This window comes from Balaenoptera borealis, assembly GCF_965194805.1.
Source record: "Balaenoptera borealis genome assembly, chromosome: 1".
Taxonomy (NCBI): Eukaryota; Metazoa; Chordata; class Mammalia; order Artiodactyla; family Balaenopteridae; genus Balaenoptera; species Balaenoptera borealis.
In genome coordinates, this window is record NC_138860.1 from 184,782,769 (window position 1) to 184,801,365 (window position 18,597).

General features: G+C 47.2%; 1 protein-coding gene across 11 annotated transcripts in view; it reads right to left on the reverse strand.

Annotated features, from left to right (window-relative positions):
• Positions 1-6,440, reverse strand: part of VPS13D (vacuolar protein sorting 13 homolog D) — a 255,125-nt gene extending 248,685 nt beyond the window's left edge. For 3 of the 11 annotated variants that reach the window (XM_082380830.1, XM_082380831.1, XM_082380822.1), the window contains exon 1: positions 3,481-6,439. The gene's annotated coding sequence lies outside the window, so the exon portion shown is untranslated. The other 8 variants (XM_082380826.1, XM_082380821.1, XM_082380828.1 and 5 more) reach the window with 6 other exon arrangements.
• Positions 6,441-18,597: the final 12,157 nt, after the last annotated feature.

Genomic DNA, 18,597 nt, shown 5'->3' on the forward strand with positions numbered 1-18,597 from the left:
CAATGTTCACTGCACCACTATTTACAGTAGCCAAGACATGGAAGCACCCGAAGTGTCCATCAACAGATGACTGGATAAAGAAGTTGTGGTGTGTGTGTGTGTATATATATATATATATATATATATATATATATATATATATATATATATATAATGGAATACTACTCAGCCATAAAAAAGAAGGAAATATTATTTGCAGCAACATGCATGGACCTAGAGACTATCAAACTAAGTGAAGTCAGACAGAGAAAGACAAATGTTATATGATATCATTTATATGTGAAATCTGAAAAATAGTACAAATGAATCTATATACAAAAGAGAAACAGACTCACAGACATAGAAAACAAACTTATGGTTACTAAAGGGGGAAGAGGGGAGGGATAAACTAGGAGTATGGGATTAACAGACACACTACTATATATAAAATAGATAAGCAACAAGGGTTTACTGCATAACACAGGGAAGAATATTCAATATTGTGTAATAATCTATAATAGAAAATAATCTGAAATATATATAACTGAATCACTTTGCTGTATACCTGAAACTACCACAATATTGTAAATCAACTATACTTCAATTTAAAAAAAAAAAACAAGAAAGAAAGATGGGATGAAAAGCACTGTAAGATGCCTCCACTAGTAAATGGAGGGCCAAACCAATACATCTGCATTTTGATGCAGCTGCAAGGGATAGTCACTCATAAATTTACCAAAAATTACCTACAATTCAAAGTTGTGTATCTTTTCGATGTAACTGACCGTTTAACTGCTTGCTTTTGGTGACTGACCTGGGGACTAGACTGTCCTGGTGAGAGGTTCTCTTCCAGATGTGATATGGCAATGTCTAGAGACATTTTTGAATATCACGACTGGGGGGATTGCTACTGGTACCTTGTGAGAAGAGACCATGGAGGCTGCGAAACTTCCTACAATGCACGAGATAGCCCCCCGCAGCAATGAATTATCCAGCCCCAAATGCCAACAGTACCAAGGCTGAGAAACCCTGTCCTAGATTAAGGCAAAAATGGCCTAAGAGACTGCATCAGTGAACTTCATATTCTGCACCGATCCTCTTTAAGCCTTCCCGAAATCAGTTTTGCAAACCTGTTCATCAGGCTCATTCATAAAATGATACAAATGGAAGGGAGACGACAGTGGTTTATCGCTCTTCTTAACTGTCCTGGAGCTGCATTGCTGGTACCTGGACACCAGACAGTGCTGATACAAGGGACCCCCTTAGTCAGTAACTGCAGACACCAGAAATCCTCTGGTTCCAGCTGCAGTATTTACAGTCAGTGCTGATTTACTGCTGTCATTACAATAACTGCTGTTTATTAGCATTACAAAACAGAGATTATTTTTAGTATTCCGTAAAGTTAACATGAGGGAACTTGAGACACAAAAGTTTAAATGGGTTTCAAGATTGCTCAGCTAGTAGATCCTAGGTAGAACCGTGGGCTCCAAATCTTGCTCTGAGCCAAGCATGTCAGACACCAGCCCACCAAGCCTGACACTCCAGGTTTGCTGTGGCAGGCATCCCACTTGGAACCAGCCCTTTCGGGATCCTTTCCAAGCACTTTGCCCCACCTCCAGTTATTCACCTTAGTGCCAGGAGATACTCTTATCCCAACTGAGAGGCCTCCACTCACCAAAAACCCCAAAACACAATGCTCTACAAGAGTTAACCTCCAGGGAAAATCTGTTTTTATTTGTCAATAGTGTCTTGCATTTCCAGAGAAGATTATCTTTTATTTGTCAACAATGACAGTAAAAACATATAAGAAAATAAACAGCATTTGGAAAAATACTAATTTCTTTCCAAAGATCTTTTTTAAAGCTACATTGTTATGTAAAATTAGGAATCTGCTAAAATTACTCTGTACACTTATTTAAAGACGAGATTACAAGAACAAATTTCTTAAAATAAGAAATGTTTAACAGCCTGAGTAAAGGAAACACTTCTTTCTATAACTTTAAATGAGTAAACCTACAAAAACAAAACATGAACCTGACTAACCTAGTCTCACTATGTAGAGTCCAAACACACTTAAGCAAAGAGCCAAAGTTGGAACACTCTTTACTTTTGAAGTTACTGCCACTGATTCTGGTCCTAAATGCCAACAAACTCTCTCTGGTGCCACCTACAAGTGCTCTCCTTATAAAGGGAAACAACTGTCAGTTTGTACACAAGATCTGGCCCTACCCTACCTCCCCTGAAGGTGGACGAATGCAAAGCACAGATTAAAAGAAGATGGGGTGAGAAACACTATAAAACGCCCTGTGCAGTACACTGAGGCCCAAGCTAGACGGCATCCATTAGCTCTGCTAAGCATCTAGACCAGGTTTGAGGCCACTTCAAGGATTCCGTTAAGGAATCCGGTGTCAGGAAGGGCCGCCAGACTGGCCAGAATCCCAAAGTGTTTTTATACTCTGGTCCATCAGGGTTTCTAGGCCTGGTACTAACCCCACCTAGCCTACCCTAATCGGTGGGGCAGGTGACACTGGGGATCAGTGCTCAGCCTACCGGTGGGCAGACAGCCGGCCATGACCTTGAGCCAGGCCCCTCCCTCGAGGAGCGGCTGGAGCCCTGGAGCCCTGAGTAGGAAGGGCTGGCAACAGGACGCGGGAGCGGAGGCGGCGGGTCTGAGGGCTGCCGGCCCTGGGAGCTCGGACATCGGAGGCCGGAGAGGGACGGGGGCCCCGCAGGAAGGAGACTGCCCAGGAGGCGAGGCTCCTCCAGCCCGTCTGCCGCCCCTCTGCTCTCAGAACCCTACGCCCGGCTCCAGGAGCCGGAGACCCCACCTCCCAGATAGAGCCTGAAGGGAACGGAGCCGCGCGTCCCAGCCCCGGAAGGAGGGGCTCAGCCAGGGCGTGACCCCAGGGGGCGAGGGGTAAAGAGAGGTTTGAGGCCTGATGTCCCCATCCCAGAACGTGACCCCAGAAGGCTGGAGAAGGGGGGGGTTAAGACCCTCTGGAGCCCTGACTGGAGCCATGTCCTTGGGCATAAGGCAGGGGGGCTCACACCCTGGGCTCCCGCGTGGAGACCGAGGCTCCGGCGGGGAGACGCGGCCTGACACCCCCTCGATCCCAGGGCACCAAGCTGCCCCGACCCGGGAAAGGGTGCGGGTCCGGCGGGGGTTCAGACTCCCAAGCACACGGACGCCGAAGTCCCGGGAAGCTCAGAACGCCCGAGCGTCTGGCTCGGGCGCCCGCAGGGCCTCGGACTCGAGGGTCCCGGTGAGGGCGGGGCGCTCGGGGCCGTCTGGGGCTCGGAAGCCCCAGGGATCCCCCGAAGAGCTCAGACGGCCGGAGGGCCGGACGCCGGGGTCCCCGGGCTCCCAGCGCAGCGCTCCGCCCGGGCGGGCCGGGGCCTCCAGGTCTGAAGCGGAGCCGGAGCGGCCGACCGCAGGTCCACGCCCGCCCTGCGGCCCCCGGCCCTGCTCGCCGCCCGGCGCCGCCCCGCCTCGGCCCGTACCTGTCGGTGTCCCGGGCCGCCCGCCCCAGCCAGGCACTGCGCGGCGCTTCCTCTCCGCCGCTCCTCAATGGCGCTGGCCCGCGGCGCTCAGACCCACCCCGACCCGACCAATCGAGCGGGAGACTCGCCGGCGCCTGGCCAGCCGAGCGCCGAGTCATCGAGGAGGCGCCCCCTGGCGCCCGCGGCCGCTCCTGCAGGGCTGCCCGCCCCTCCAGGGCTCGCAGGTGCTGGGGCTGAAGCGGTAGAAAGGCCCAAACAGCCCCTCCATTTTACAGCGCGGGGGTAAACCGAGTCCGGGGAAAGGATAATATATAGGACATATTGGCTCAGAAGTATTGGAACCCAGGATTCTTCCTTCTACAACGACCCGCCCGCAATCTGTTCGCCACTTATCAGCCGCAGGAGTCTTAAAACATAATTCATACCATGCCACTTCCCTGGTTAAAACCTCTTCCCCATTATACTTACATTAAAACCCACCTCCTCAGAGAGCCGACACCAAGATCCTGCTGAATTTGTTCCATTACCATTTCTGCCACTCTTTCCCGGGCCCACTCTGTCCCAGCATCCTTCAGTTCCTGCCCCGGGACTTTTGCATTTGCATCTCTCTACTTAGGATGCTTTTACCCTAACTGCTGTCCAATGGGAATATAACGCAAGCTACATAGTACGTTTATTTAGTCGGTACATTTTTTACAGGAAAAACAAAAAGGTGAAATTAATAATATATTTTATTTAATCCAATATGTTCTAAATATTATCATCTCAACCTGTAACTAACAGAAAAAAATTATTAATAAGATATTTTGGGGTTTTTTATATTAGTTTTTAAAATCTGGTGTGTATTTTACACTACTGCACATCGTAATACAAAGTAGCTACATTTCAAGTGCTCAATAGACTTGTATGACTACAGGGCAGCTCTGGATAATCATATAGGCCACTCCTTGCTTCAAATATTCCATCTCAGAGAGGATTTCCCTGCTGCCCTATCTGAAGTTCCCCTCATCCATTACCCTGTTATATTATCTTAACAGAACTTAATGTTGCCTGAGATGAGATATCTTATTTGTTTATACCTATGTTATCTTTCGTCACTCTGAAAGTTTACTGACAGCAGAAATTATATCTTTTTCACAAATGTTTCCTCAGTACCTAGACATGGCCTAGCACAGAAAAGGCCCAATGCTATGAAAGAATGAACAAATGAACGCCTCATCTTGGATTATCAGCAGAAAGGCAGGAAGAACATCTCAGGCTCATAAAAAGTCAGAAGATTCAGGACGCAGGCTGGCAAGGTTGCAAGAGTATCTATTTACCATGACAGTTATCAGCCCTCATGATGCTAAGCTAATGAAGGTGCTTGTGGGCTGACTCACTCCCAAGCAAGGCCTGAGTTTCTCCGAGGTGGGGGTCAACCCATCAGAATCTCAACACTGGGTCCCCCCCAGAAGCTGAGGTTTGGGTGTAAAACCCTAGACTCCACAGAAGGCAGAAAGGAAGGCAGCCATCAGAGCTGAAGGAGCTCAGGGTCCAGATCTTCCAACACAGAGACACCTGACTGTACCTGGGGAGTTTATTTAAAATGCAGATGCCAGGCCGCCATTCCTTCAACCAGTATCACTGAGAGTCTTCGGGCCTCAGTTCCTTATCAATCTTAACATACGTTTACCGCACAGCCATCCCACTCCCAGGTATTTACGCAAGAGAAATGAAAGCACATGTGCATGCAAAGACTTATACACAAATATTCATAGCAGCCGTACTCATCATAGCCCAAAACAGGAAGTAATCAAAATATCCATCAACAGGAGAATGGATAAAGAGATTGCAGGGACTTCCCTGGTAGTCCACTGGGTAAGACTCCACGCCCCAGTGCAGGGAGTCTGGGTTCAATCCCTGGTCAGGGAACTAGATCCTGCGTGCGTGCCGCAACTAAGAAGTCCGCAGGCCTCAACTAAGAGTCCACATGCCGCAACTAAAGATCCCACGTGCCGCAACAAAGATCCCACATGCTGCAACTAAGACCCAGTGCAGCCAAAATAAATAAATAAATATATTAAATGTTTATAAAAGAAGAAAAGAGATTGCAATGGACCCATGCAGTGGAATACTACTCAGCAGTAAAAAGGAGCAAACTGCTGATACAGATACTATCTTGGAGGAACCTCAAAAGTATTAGTTTTGTGAAAAAAGCCAGACCACGCAAGGCCATGTACCGTAATGATTTCATTTCTATGCTATTCTAAACTAGAATGGCACAAGCAGATCAGTGGTGGCCAGGGGGCAGGGGTGGAGGGAGGGGATTGACTAGGAAGAGACAAGAGGGAACTTTTCAGGGTGATGGAGCTGTTCTGTATCTTGATTGCTGTGATGATCATGAGGCTGTATACAGTTGTCAAAGTTCATTGAAGTGTGCACTTGAAATTGAAATTGTGTTTTCTGTTAATTATTCCTCAATAAAGCTGATATTTAAAAGATCTCTGCCCTCCTGGGGCTTACATACCAGCAAGGGAGGAGAGACGGAGAACAAACAAAGTCAGCATAAAATATAGAGTGAACAGGATGGTGATGGGCACTAAAGAGAGAAATAACGCAGGGAAGCAAGGTAGGAAGGAGGAGTGTACAGTTTTAGATGGAGGCCTCAATGGGAAGAACTGGCCCCCAAGGGTTCAAGTTCAGGGAGTCTGCAGGGGGACCCAGCTCCCCAGGTGATGGGTTTGGAAATGCAGAGCTGGTCCAAAGCCTTCATTGTACAGAAGGGGAAACTGAGGACTAGGAAGGGGAAGGAACTTAAAGTCATGCAGAGAGACCATAAGACAATGCCGGACTCTGCTGTGAGCCTGAGTCCCTCTCCATAATGGCCTCAGCCCTTCCTGCACCAGCCCACTGCCCTGAGCTTCAATTATTAGAGCAAAATTTATACTCGTTATGGAGAAAACAGGGAACAGAGAGGTCAAATGTTGTCCTGGCAGAGGGAAAGGGAAGGTCCTCCCATGGTTCCCCACCCATGCTGTGGCCCCCAAAGCTGCAAGTTTCTGACACATAACAGGTGAGGGGCTGCAGGAGATGAGGGGTGTCCTTAATTACCATCCACACTAGACTCTGAGATGTATGTTGGCCCAGAAGGGCCAGGTTTTCTGGGGCAGGCAGATTTGAGGGGCCCTGCTCAGTACTCCCCAATATCAGGCCCCTCGCTACCCGGCCTTCAGATCATCTAGACCAGAGTGGCTGCAGACAGTCAGCCAAAACTGCTGGAGAAATGTTCCTTTTGGCCCACACAAAGCCTTAAAATAATTGAAGTTAAGTTACATTTTAAAAGCTGGAGGTCACTTATGAAAATCTATATTTGGAGCTTCTCTAGGAAAAAAAAAATGGAAGAATTGGCAATGGTGGAACCCCCATCCTCCCTAGGCTTACATTCATTCGTTTATTCTTTCACCATTTATTGAGCACCTCCTATACGCTTGGCACTCTTCTAAGCACTTGGGGCTACATCACTGAGCAAAACAGACATATTTTTGTCTATAAAAATGCCCTATTGGAGTTTGCATTCTAGCAAGAGGAGCAGACGGTGAGCGATAAATATAACATATGTAAATTATACAATATTTGAGAAGGTGGTAAGTACTGTAAGAGTCCCATGGGAGAGGTAAGCATCTTAGGGGAGAGGGAGCTATAATTTTAAATATGAATTAATTTAATCAGATCCAGAAGTTTCCAGAGCAGCACTGTCCAATAGAAATATAATGCAAGCCACACACATAATTCTAAATTTTCTAGCAGCCACACTAAGAAAAGTGAAAAGAAACAGGTGAAATTAGTGTTAATATTTTATTTACCCTAACATCTCCAAAATGGTATCATTTCAACATGTAATCAGTATAAAAATTATTACTGAGCTATTCTATATATGTTTTGTACTAAGTCTTCAAAATTCAGTATTTGTATTTGACAGTGCAGGTCCAGAGTCTCTTGTGAAAATGCAGACAGCCTGGGCAGGGGTGGTACTGTCACTCTGTGGGAAGAAGAAGGACAAAGGACAGACCATAGCTCAGGGGTCAGCCCCATCATCTTACAGAGGGATTCTGAGCTCCAGAGAGGGACAGTGGCTGCTCCAACTTCACACAGCAGGTTATGGGTGGAGCTAAGGTACAATCCCAGGACTCTTAACCTTTAGGTTTGCCCTGAGCAAACTCCCAGCTTTCCAGATGCTGCCCTGGTTTCTGGTTTCTGAATATAGAGCTCCAGATGGAGCAGAGAAGTCCTCAGAGAGAGAGAAAATTCTTCAGAGCTGGTTATCAGGAGCCTTCCACAGTAAACAGACTGTCCACCCAACTCAACTCCTTAGATGAGTATCAAGCCCAGCCGGTCCTGCCCTCCTCTGCATGGCAGGGATAATGGGTACCTTGCCTATCTCCCGGAGCAATTATGGAGATAAAATAACCGAAGCTCGGTTTCCCAACTCTTAGAGCAGGCAATGCTCAGATCTCTCCCATGATGTGGGAAATAAAACCCAACATCCTTCCCCTGGCTTCTGAAGCCACCCTCCTGACCTCATGTCCTGTCCCCAGGGTTCCAAGGCTGTCCCACCCTCCCTTTACCAAGGCCTCTGCTCAAATACCAGCTCCTCAGAGAAGCCTTCCTGAACTCCCCTTGCAAACTAGCAATACCCCCACTCCTGTCTGTCCCCTTACGTTGCTTTATTTTTCTTCTTAGCACTCACCACTGGCATAGCCTACACATATTTTTTTACACAGCCCCTCCTAGCATGCCAGCTCCAGCTGGCATTCTGTTGCATCCCCAGGACCAGCCCCCCCACACACACAAAAATAGCCACTAATATTTACTGAGCACTTACTATGTGCCAGGCACAATTCCAAGTATTTCATAGATAGTAGTTCAGGTATTAATCCCTTACTCTGAGGGACGTAATATTTTCACCTCATTTTAGAGATAAGGAGAGTGGGACACAGAGAAGGTCATTAACTTGCCTGAGGTCACACAAACAGGAAGTGGTGGAGCCAGGATTCACACCTGGAAAGGTGGACATTAAGGTCCACAACTCTTGACTTCTGTGCTAATCCATCAGGGTGCCCCATAACGATGATGCCTGAATGCAGACTAGATGAAGAGGAATCCAGAAGTCGCTTGCTCCCATCTGTGCTGGCCTACCTTACTGAAACCACTTGTTCTGTCTCAGTTAAAGAAAAGAAAGAAGCAGTAGGGTCTTCAACTGGCCCATTTGACTGGCTAACCCATCAGGCAGGTGGCTGCCTTCAGTTACTACAGATTTACCCACTGTGATATTGTGATTTATAATAAGAAATACATATTTGATCTTCATCCTCCATTCCTGGCTCACAACTCTTAAAAAAATCTTTGGAATTTCCCAAGTGAAGAGAGCAATGGAACACCTTTTGTTCAAATATTTGTTCTTGGGTCCTCATTTCTGAAATAGCTCCGGAGCCATAAAGGCAAAACCAGTGTCTTATTCATATCAAACCCCTTTCAGTCACACCTAAGTTTATGTTAATAGGTCGCTTTTGGAAAGCCCCTAAGGATGGGGGCTGGTTGCCAGGGGAATGAACCACGTGATTAGAGGGTTGGAACTTTCCACCTCAACCCCTTACCTCTGGGTTGGGAAGAGGGGCTGGAGGTTGAATCAATCACCAATGGCCAGTGATTCAATCAAGCATGCCTATTAATGAAGCCTACCTAAAACCCCAGAAGGACGGGGTTCAGAAAGCGTCCAGGTTGCTGAACAAGTGGATGTGCTGGGAGGGTGGTGCACCCAGAAAGGGCATGGAAGCCCCGGCCACTTCTCACGTAAACGTTGCCCTTTGCATCTCTTCTGTCTGGCTCTTCCTGAATCTGAGCTGTATCCTTTGTAATAAGCTGGTAGCCTAACAAGTAAATTGTTTTCTTGAGTTCTATGAGCTGCTTTAGCAAAGTAATGAAACCCAAGTTGGTTGTCGTATAAGAGGTCGGTCAGAAGCACAGGTGACACCTGGACCTGTGATTGGTGTGTGAAATGAAGGCAGTCTTGTGGGAGTGAGCCCTTAACCTGTGAGATCTAGCGCCACCTCTAGGTAGCTGCAAGTGTTCAGTGAGTCCCTTCGCCCACTGCCCACCTTAGCCGGACAGGGGAAGCCCTTTAGACCTGGCCCCTCTCTTTCCCTCTCACTGTGCCCCATCCTAGCCCCAGGTCGTGCTCCGGCCCTCCCTCCATTCGTCAGGCCTCTTCTCCAAGTCACCTCTCTGGTCCCTTCCCTGATGTCCTGGTCCAGGAGGGGGATCCCCCAATCCTTCCGTTCTCTGTGGCCAGCTTCATTTTCTTCATATAGAAAGGAGACAGACTTTGTAGAAACTCTAAGTTGAAATTTTAATGCGGCTTGGATGTGTGCATGAATCCATTTTTAGAAAATACTACCACCCATTAATTATGGCTCAGCCATAATTAATGAGTTAGGTATACTGTTCTTAAGAGCAGTACCCCATAAACATGAGTGGGAATGAGAGCTCTATCCTGGGATGCTGACTGGTGCAAAGAAAAAGTAGATTAGATGCTATTAAGAAGCGTGTAATACCCCTAATCTAATACTTGTACTATCTGCTCTAAGCCGTTTGTGTGTTTTCTTTTTTTTTTTTTTAAACTTTGGGTTTATTTATTTATTTATTTATTTATGGCTGTGTTGGGTCTTCGTTTCTGTGCTAGGGCTTTCTCTAGTTGCGGCAAGTGGGGGCCACTCTTCATCGCGGTGCGCGGGCCTCTCATTATCGCGGCCTCTCTTGTTGCGGAGCACAGGCTCCAGACGCGCAGGCTCAGTAATTGTGGCTCATGGGCCTAGTTGCTCCGCGGCATGTGGGATCTTCCCAGACCAGGACTCGAACCGGTGTCCCCTGCATTGGCAGGCAGATTCTCAACCACTGCGCCACCAGGGAAGCCCTGTGTGTTTTCTTATTGTCTCTCTTCCCACCCATTTGTTTTAGTCGTTGCTGTATCCCAACACCTAGAGCAGTGCCTGCCGTGAAGTAGGAGCGCAGTAAATACTTATCCATTCAAACACTGGGAGCCGGCAGGATGCATTTGTGGTACTTAAAGCCATGAAGCTGGATGGGACTCGCAGGGGAGGGTGTGGGAGGTGGAGAGGATGCCCAAGGGCCGAGATGAGGCGGGAGAAGCAAAGGAGGCAGAAGGAGCCCCCGAGACGAGCCGGCAGGAGAGCCAGGGGTGTGTGTGCTCCTGGAGGCAGGTGAGGAACGTGTTTCAGGGAGGGGGCTGGTCACGTGGGTCAAACGTTGCCCACAGGGGGAGCGAGAGGAGCCCTGAGAGCCTCTGTGAATCAAGCAGCAGGATTAGTGTCAGCAGTGACCTGGCCAGTAGAGTTTTAGTGGTGAGGTGGACACAGCCTCACTGGCGTGAGCTCAAGAGAAAATGGGAGAAGATAAACTGGAGACAGTGAATGCCAATAGACAACATTTTCTACGTGTTCTGCTGTTAGGAGTAGCTGGGAGTTCCTTGGCAGTCCAGTGGTTAGGACTCAGCACTTTCACCTCCATGGCCCCGGGTTCAATCCCTGGTCCAGAAACTAAGATCCTACAAACTGTGCAGTGTGGCCAAAAAAACAAAACAAAACAGTAGCTGGGAAATCTGACAGTAACTGAAGGGAGAATTGTTTTCCAGAAGGTTTTTGCTGTTTGTAATTGTAGTGAAATGCACATAACATAAAATCTGCCATCTCAGTCATTCCTGAGAGAACAGTTCAGTGACGTTAAGTACAGGCACACCTTGTTTTATTGCATTTTGCTTTATTGTGCTTTGCAGATACTGCGTTTTTTACAAACTGAAGATTTGTGACAACCGTGCGTCTAGCAAGTCTATCGGTGCCATTTTTCCAAAAGCATTTGCTCACTTTGTGTCTCTGTGTCACGTTCTGGTAATTCTTGAAATATTTCGGGAATTCCCTGGTGGTCCAGTGGTTAGGACTCCACACTTTCACTGCCGAGGGCAGTGAATTCAATCCCTGGTTGGGGAACTAAAATCCTGCAAGCCCGAGGCATGGCCAAAAAAAAAATTCTTGAAATATTTCAAACGTTTTCATTATTATTATATTTGTAATGGTGAAATGTGATCAGTGATTTTTTTTTTTTTAGCACTTTTCTTTTTTTTTTTTTTTTATAGCTACTTTATTTATTTATTTTATTTTATTTTTGGCTGTGTTGGGTCTTCGGTTCATGCGAGGGCTTTCTCTAGTTGAGGCAAGTGGGGGCCACTCTTCATCGCGGTGCAGGGACCGCTCTTCATCGCGGTGCGCGGGCCTTTCACTATCGCGGCCCCTCCCGTCGCGGGGCACAGGCTCCAGACGCGCAGGCTCAGTAGTTGTGGCTCACGGGCCCAGCTGCTCCGTGGCATGTGGGATCTTCCCAGACCAGGGCTCGAACCCGTGTCCCCTGCATTAGCAGGCAGATTCTCAACCACTGCGCCACCAGGGAAGCCCCTGATCAGTGATTTTTGATGTTACTATTGCAATTGTTTGGGGGGCATCCAAAACCACGCCCAAATAAGATGGTGAAGTTAATCAATGTTGTGTATGTTCTGACTGCTCCACTGACCAACTATTCCCCCATCTCTCTCCCTCTCCTTGGGCCTTCCTGTTCCCCGAGACACAACAATATTTAAATCATGCCAGTTAATAACCCTACAATGGCCTCTAAGTGTTCAAGTGAAAGGAAGAATCACACGTCTCTTACTTTAAATCAAAAGTTAGAAATGATGGGGGACTTCCCTGGTGGTCCAGTGGTACAGAATCTGCCTTCCAATGCAGGGACGTGGGCTCGATCCCTGGTTGGGGAACTAAGATCCCACAAGCAGCGGGGCAACTAAGCCTTTGTGCCACAACTACTGAACCTGCATGCCTCAACGAGAGAGAGAGAAAAAACCCACATGCCGCAACTAGAGAGAAGCCCACTAGAGAGAAGCCCGTGGGCCACAGTGAAAGATCCCACATGCCTGAACAAAGATCTTGCATGTCGCAACTAAGACCTGATACAGCCAAAAAAAAAAGTTAGAAATGATGAAGCTTACTGAGGAAGGCAGGTTGAAAGCTGAGATAGGCAGGTAGGCCTCCTGTGCCAGTTAGCCAAGTTGTGAATGCAAAGGAAAGTTCTTGAAGGAAATTAAAAGTGCTACTCCAGTGAATATATGAATGATGAGAAAGCGAAACAGCCTTATTGCTGATATGGAGAAAGTTTTGGTGGTCTCGATAGAAGATCAAACCAGCCACAACAACGCCTTAAGCCAAAGCCTAACCCAGAGAAAGGCTCTAACTTTCTTCAATTCTAGGAAGGCTGAGAGAGGTGAGGAAGCTACAGAAGAAAAGTTTGAAGGCAGCAGGGGTTGGTTCATGAGGCTGAAGGAAAGAAGCCATCTCCGTAACATAAAAGTGCCACGTGAAGCAGCAAGCGCTGATATAAAAGCTGCAGCAAGTTATCCTGAAGATCTTGCTAAGATAAAGAATGAAGGTGGCTACACTAAACAACAGATTTTCAACGTAGTTGAAACAACCTTCTATTGGAAGAAGATGGCATCTAGGACTTCCATAGCTAGAGAGGAAAAGTCAGTGCCTGGCTTCAAAGCTTCAAAGGACAGACTGACTCTCTTGTTAGGCGTTAATGTAGCTGGTGACTTTAGGTTAAAGTCAATGCTCATTTACCATTATGAAAATCCTAGGGCCCTTAAGAATTATGCTAAATCTACTCTGCCTGTGCTCTATAAATCCAACAAAGCTTGGATTGACAGCACATCTGTTTACAACATGGTTTACTAAATATTTTAAGCCCACTGTTGAGATCTACTGCTCAGAAACAAAGATTCCTTCCAAATATTACTGCTCATTGACAATGCACCTGGTCACTCATGAGCTCTGATGGAGATTAATGTCTTCATGCCTGCTAACAGGACACCCATTCTGCAGCTCATGGATCAAGGAGTAATTTCAACTTTCAAGTCTTATTATTTAAGAAATACATTTTGTGTGGCTATAGTTGCCATAGATAGTGAGTTCTCTGATGGATCTGGGCAAAGTAAGCTAAAAAACCCTTTTGGAAAGCAGTCACCATTCTAGATGCCATTAAGACCATTCATGATTCATGAGATGAGGTCAAAATATCAACCTTAATAGGAGTTTAGAAAAAGTTGATTCCAATGCTCATTGATGACTTCGAGGGATTTAAGACTCCCGTGGAGGAATAACGGCAGATGTGGTAGAAATAACAAAAGAAGTAGAATTAGAAGTGGAGCCTGAAGATGTGACTGAATTGCTGCAATCTCACGATAAAACTTGAATGGATGAGGATTTGCTTCTTATGGATGAGCAAAAAAAGTGGTTTTTTTGAGATGGAATCTACTCCTGGTACAGGTGATATGAAGATTGTTGAAATGACAGCAGGGAGTTTAGAATCTTATATAAACGTCGTTGATAAAGCAGCTGTAGGGTTTGAGAGGATTGACTCCAATTTTTAAAGAAGTTCTACTGTGGGTAAAATGCTATCAAACTTAGCTTTGTAGCTTTGTATGCTACAGAGAAATCGTCTGCAAAAGGAAGAGTCAATCAATGCAGCAAACTCCATTGTCGTCTTATTTTTAAAAATAAGAACCTTCAGCAACCACCACCCTGATCAGCCAGCAGCATCAACATCAAGGCGAGACCCTCCACCAGCAAAAAGATTACGACTCACTGAAGGCTCGGATGATGGTTGGCATTTTTTAGCAATAAAGTTTTTTTTGGCTGCCTTGGGTCTTTGTTGCTGCGCGCGGGCTTTTCTCTAGCTGCGGCGAGCGGGGGCTGCCCTTCGTTGCGGTTCGCAGGCTTCTCATCGGGTGGCTTCTCTTGTTGCGGAGCACGGGCTCTAGGTGCGCGGGCTTCAGTAGTTGTGGCACTCGGGCTCAGTAGTTGTGGCTCGCGGGCTCTAGAGTGCAGGCTCAGTAGTTGTGGCGCACGGGCTTAGTTGCTCCGCAGCATGTGGGATCTTCCCGGACCAGGGCTCGAACCCGTGTCCCCTGCACTGGCAGGTGGATTCTTAACCACTGCACCACCAGGGAAGTCCAATAACGTATTTTTTAATTAAGGTATGCACATTGTTTTTTTAGACATAATGCTACTGCACACAATAAACTACAGTATAGTGTAAACGTAAATTTTATATACACTGGGAAACCAAAAAATTTATGTGACTTGCTTTTTTGTGGTGGTCTGGAACCAAACCTGCACCCTCTCCAAGGTATGCCTGCATATTCACCATGTTGGGCAACCATCACCACCATCCATGTCCCTAACTCTTTTCATCTTACAAAATTGAAAATTCTGTACCCAGTAAACATTAACTCCAAATACCCCTCTCCCCCCCAGCCTCTGGCAACCCCCATTCTACTTTCTGTCTCTATGAATTTGGCTGCTCTAGGGGCCTCATATAAGTGGAATCATACGGTATTTGTCTTTTTGTGACTGGCTTCTTTCACTTAGCATAATGTCTGCGAGGTCCATCCATGTTGCAGAATGTGTCAGAATTTCTTTCCTTTTTAAGGCTGAATAATATTCTATTGTATAAATATACCATCCTTTGTTTACCCATTCACCCATCCATGGACCCTTGGTTTGCTGCCACCTTTTAGCTATTGTGAATAATGCTGCAATGAACACTGGCATATGAGTATCTGTTTGCGTCTCTGCTTTCAATTCTTTTGGGTTTAATCAGAATTAGAATCACTGGATCATATGGCAATTCCATATTTAATTTTTCTGAGAAACCACCATAATGTATTCCATAGCACCTGCACCATTTTACTTTCCTACCAGCAATACAAGAGGGTTCCAGTTTCTCTACATCTTCACCAATGCTTCCTTCCTTCCTTCCTTTTTTCTCTCTTTCTCTTTCTTTCCTCTTCTTCTTTTTCCTTTCTTTCCTTTCTTTCCTTCCTTCCTTTCTCCTCTCCCTCCTTCCCTCCCTCCCTCTCTCTTTCTTTCTTTCTCTTTATATTTGCCATTCTAATGGGTATGAGGGAGTAAGTTGTTTTTTACATGGGAGAATCATCCGTATGTTTGCACGCAGGCAGGAAAGATCCGGGAGACCAGGAAGTTGATGCTAAAGGAAGGAGAGAGGAGAGGTGCTGGAGCAATGTCCTGGAGTTGGGAGAGATGCTGAGATCCCGAGCAGAGAGGAGGATGTCCTTAGCCAGCAGCCTGGGTGTTTATCCGTAGTCACAGGGGAGAAAGCTGAGGCCCTGGGCACTGATACGGTGGGAGGCTAGATGTGGTGGGAGAGCCCGAGGTGTGCTCTTGTGTTTATTTTATCCCCTCAGTGAAATGGGCAGCCAGGTAACCAGCTGACGGTAATGGTGGGGCAAGGTCAGAGGTTTGAGGAGAGAAGACAGGGTGTGAGATAGTCTCTCTAAAAGAGTGTATGGATGGTGGAGGTTGGGAGGCTGGATAATGGCTCCCAGAAAGACGCTGACGTCCAAATCCCTGAAATCTGTGAATGTAACTTGGCAGGATCTTGAGATGGGGAGATTCTCCTCGATTCCCTGCGTGGGCCCAACGTAGTCACATGTGGGAGGCTGAGGGAGATTTGACTATGGAAGGTATTACACTGCTGGCTTTGAAAATGGGGGAAGGAGCCACAACCCAAGGAATGAAGGTGCCTCTAGAAGCTGAAGGCAAGGAAACGAATTCTCCCCTAGAGGCTCCAGAAACAGACTCTGCTTTAGAGCCTAGCCTCCCTGGTGACCCCTTGATTTTCAACTTCTGATCTCCAGAACTACAGAGAATGAACTTATGTTGTTTTAAGCCACTAAGTTTGTCTCATTTGTTACAGCAGCAATAGTGAACCCAAGCAAGATCCTGTGGGGCTCCTGGGCACGGAAGCCTTTCTGTGTCCCCTGTTTCTTGATTGTAGGGAACAGACTCCAGCCTCCATGACCTTCCCTGAGTCCCAAAGGGCAGATTCGAACAGTTGCTAATCAGGGAAGGAAGGGGATGCAGAGACAAGGGAGGAGCAGTCAAGAAACAATAGTGCAGCTTTGGGGCAGGGTCCCGGTTCCACCTAAAGGGATGCACATAGCAATAGCTTTGAGCTCTTCTGCAGAACTAAAACCTCCAACAAATGGAAGGTGTTAACTGCTTGATGAAGCATTCTTCATTCCAGAGAAGGTCATGGTTTGGCAACCCCACCCTTAAACCATTGCTGTAAAACTCCTCACCAAATCCCCCTCCCCATGCCAGGTAGGGACACACAGTTTTTGAGGGCACAGGCCCACTATGTCCCCCTTTCCCTGGCAAAGCAATAAAGCTATTCTTTTCAACTTCACCCAAAACTCTGTCTCCGAGACTCGATTTGGCACCGGTGCACAGAGGCTGAGTTTTTGGCATCAAGAGGAGGTCCGGGAAATCACCAAGAGTAAAGATGGGTCCGGTGAGGGAGTGACAAAAAACAGGGAAGGAGTCTGAGTGAATTCAGGGGCCAGGGTCTCTCTCCCGTTCAGGCCTTGACATGAGGAAACCCCTTTGCCTGCAACCTCCTCCCAATCCTTTATTCTGGAGAACTCCTGCTCATGCCTTAGGAACAGGTTAGAGGTCACCTCCAGAACCCTTCCCCTGATCCCCTGGCTGTGGCTGGGGTCTTCCTCTGCTCCCAGAGCCGCTGTGCTCATCTTGTTACCCAAAAACTGGGTTTGCCTCTTGGTGGGTGTTGAACAAGCCGAAGATCAAGAGAAGGAAGGATTTATGATTACTTGCAGTTAAGTCAGGAGCACACCAGGGATCTCTCCCAAAGCAATGTCTTCCCGAACAGCAAAATTGGGGAAGTTTTAAGTTAAGTGTACATGCATATACATGAAGGGGCTTGGGCAGCAGGCAGAGTCCAAGCTTTAGTTGATTGAAGTCACGAGGGTCAGAAAAGGTCAACATCCTCATCCCTCAGGTCCCAGTTGATCTGGTGGTTGATTGCATCAGGCTAATCTTCACCATTGAAACAGAACTGGGAGTCTTTACAACTGATACATTATCTTTGCTATTGTTACTTCTCTTGCCCGACTGTTGTTTGTTTCTTCATTCCTTTGCTCAAGATCATTGATTACTGAGACCTGTTCAAGGGCAAGCATTGTGGCCAGGTTTAGGTCACAAAACAGCTTAAGCCAAAAATGGCTTCTCTTCTGTCAAGAAAGCCATCCCGGACTTCCCTGGTGGCACAGTGGTTAAGAATCCGCCTGTCGGGCTTCCCTGGTGGCGCAGTGGTTGAGAGTCTGCCTGCCGGTGCAGAGGACACGGGTTCGAGCCCTGGTCTGGGAAGATCCCACATGCCGCGGAGCAACTGGGCCCGTGAACCACAATTGCTGAGCCTGCGCGTCCGGAGCCTGTGCTCCGCAACAAGAGAGGCCGCGATAGTGAGAGGCCCGCCCACCACGATGAAGAGTGGCCCCCGCTTGCCACAACTGGAGAAAGCCCTCGCACAGAAACGAAGACCCAACACAGCCATAAATAAATAAATTTTTTAAAAAAATTTAGGCATAGACCCAGCTATACACACCTTGCCACCATAAAAAATCTCAGAGTTTCATTGAAAAGAAAGAAAAGGGGAATGTCTCTTGGAATAATAAACATATAAAAAAAAAAAAAAAAAAGAATCCGCCTGCCAATGCAGGGGACACGGGTTCGAGCCTTGGTCCGGGAAGATCCCACATGCCGCAGAGCAGCTAAGCCCGTGCGCCACAACTACTGAGCCTGTGCTCTAGAGCCTGCGTGCCACAACTACTGAAGCCCACGTGTCTAGAGCCCGTGTTCCTCAACAAAGTGAAGCCACCGCAATGAGAAGCCTGCGCACCGCAGTGAGGAGTAGCCCCCGCTCGCCACAACTAGAGAAAGCCCACATGCAGCAACGAAGACCCAACGCAGCCAAAAATTAATTCATTAATTAATTTAAAAAAAAAAAGAAAGCCATCCCTGGTTCTCTTTCTCCAAGGACCCCCTAACTTACCTGCTTACAGTCTGAGCACGCAGTGATGGGCCTCATAGGTGTCTCCGAGATTGGGGCCTCCTGGAGGCCAGTCTTGTTCCCCTGAGC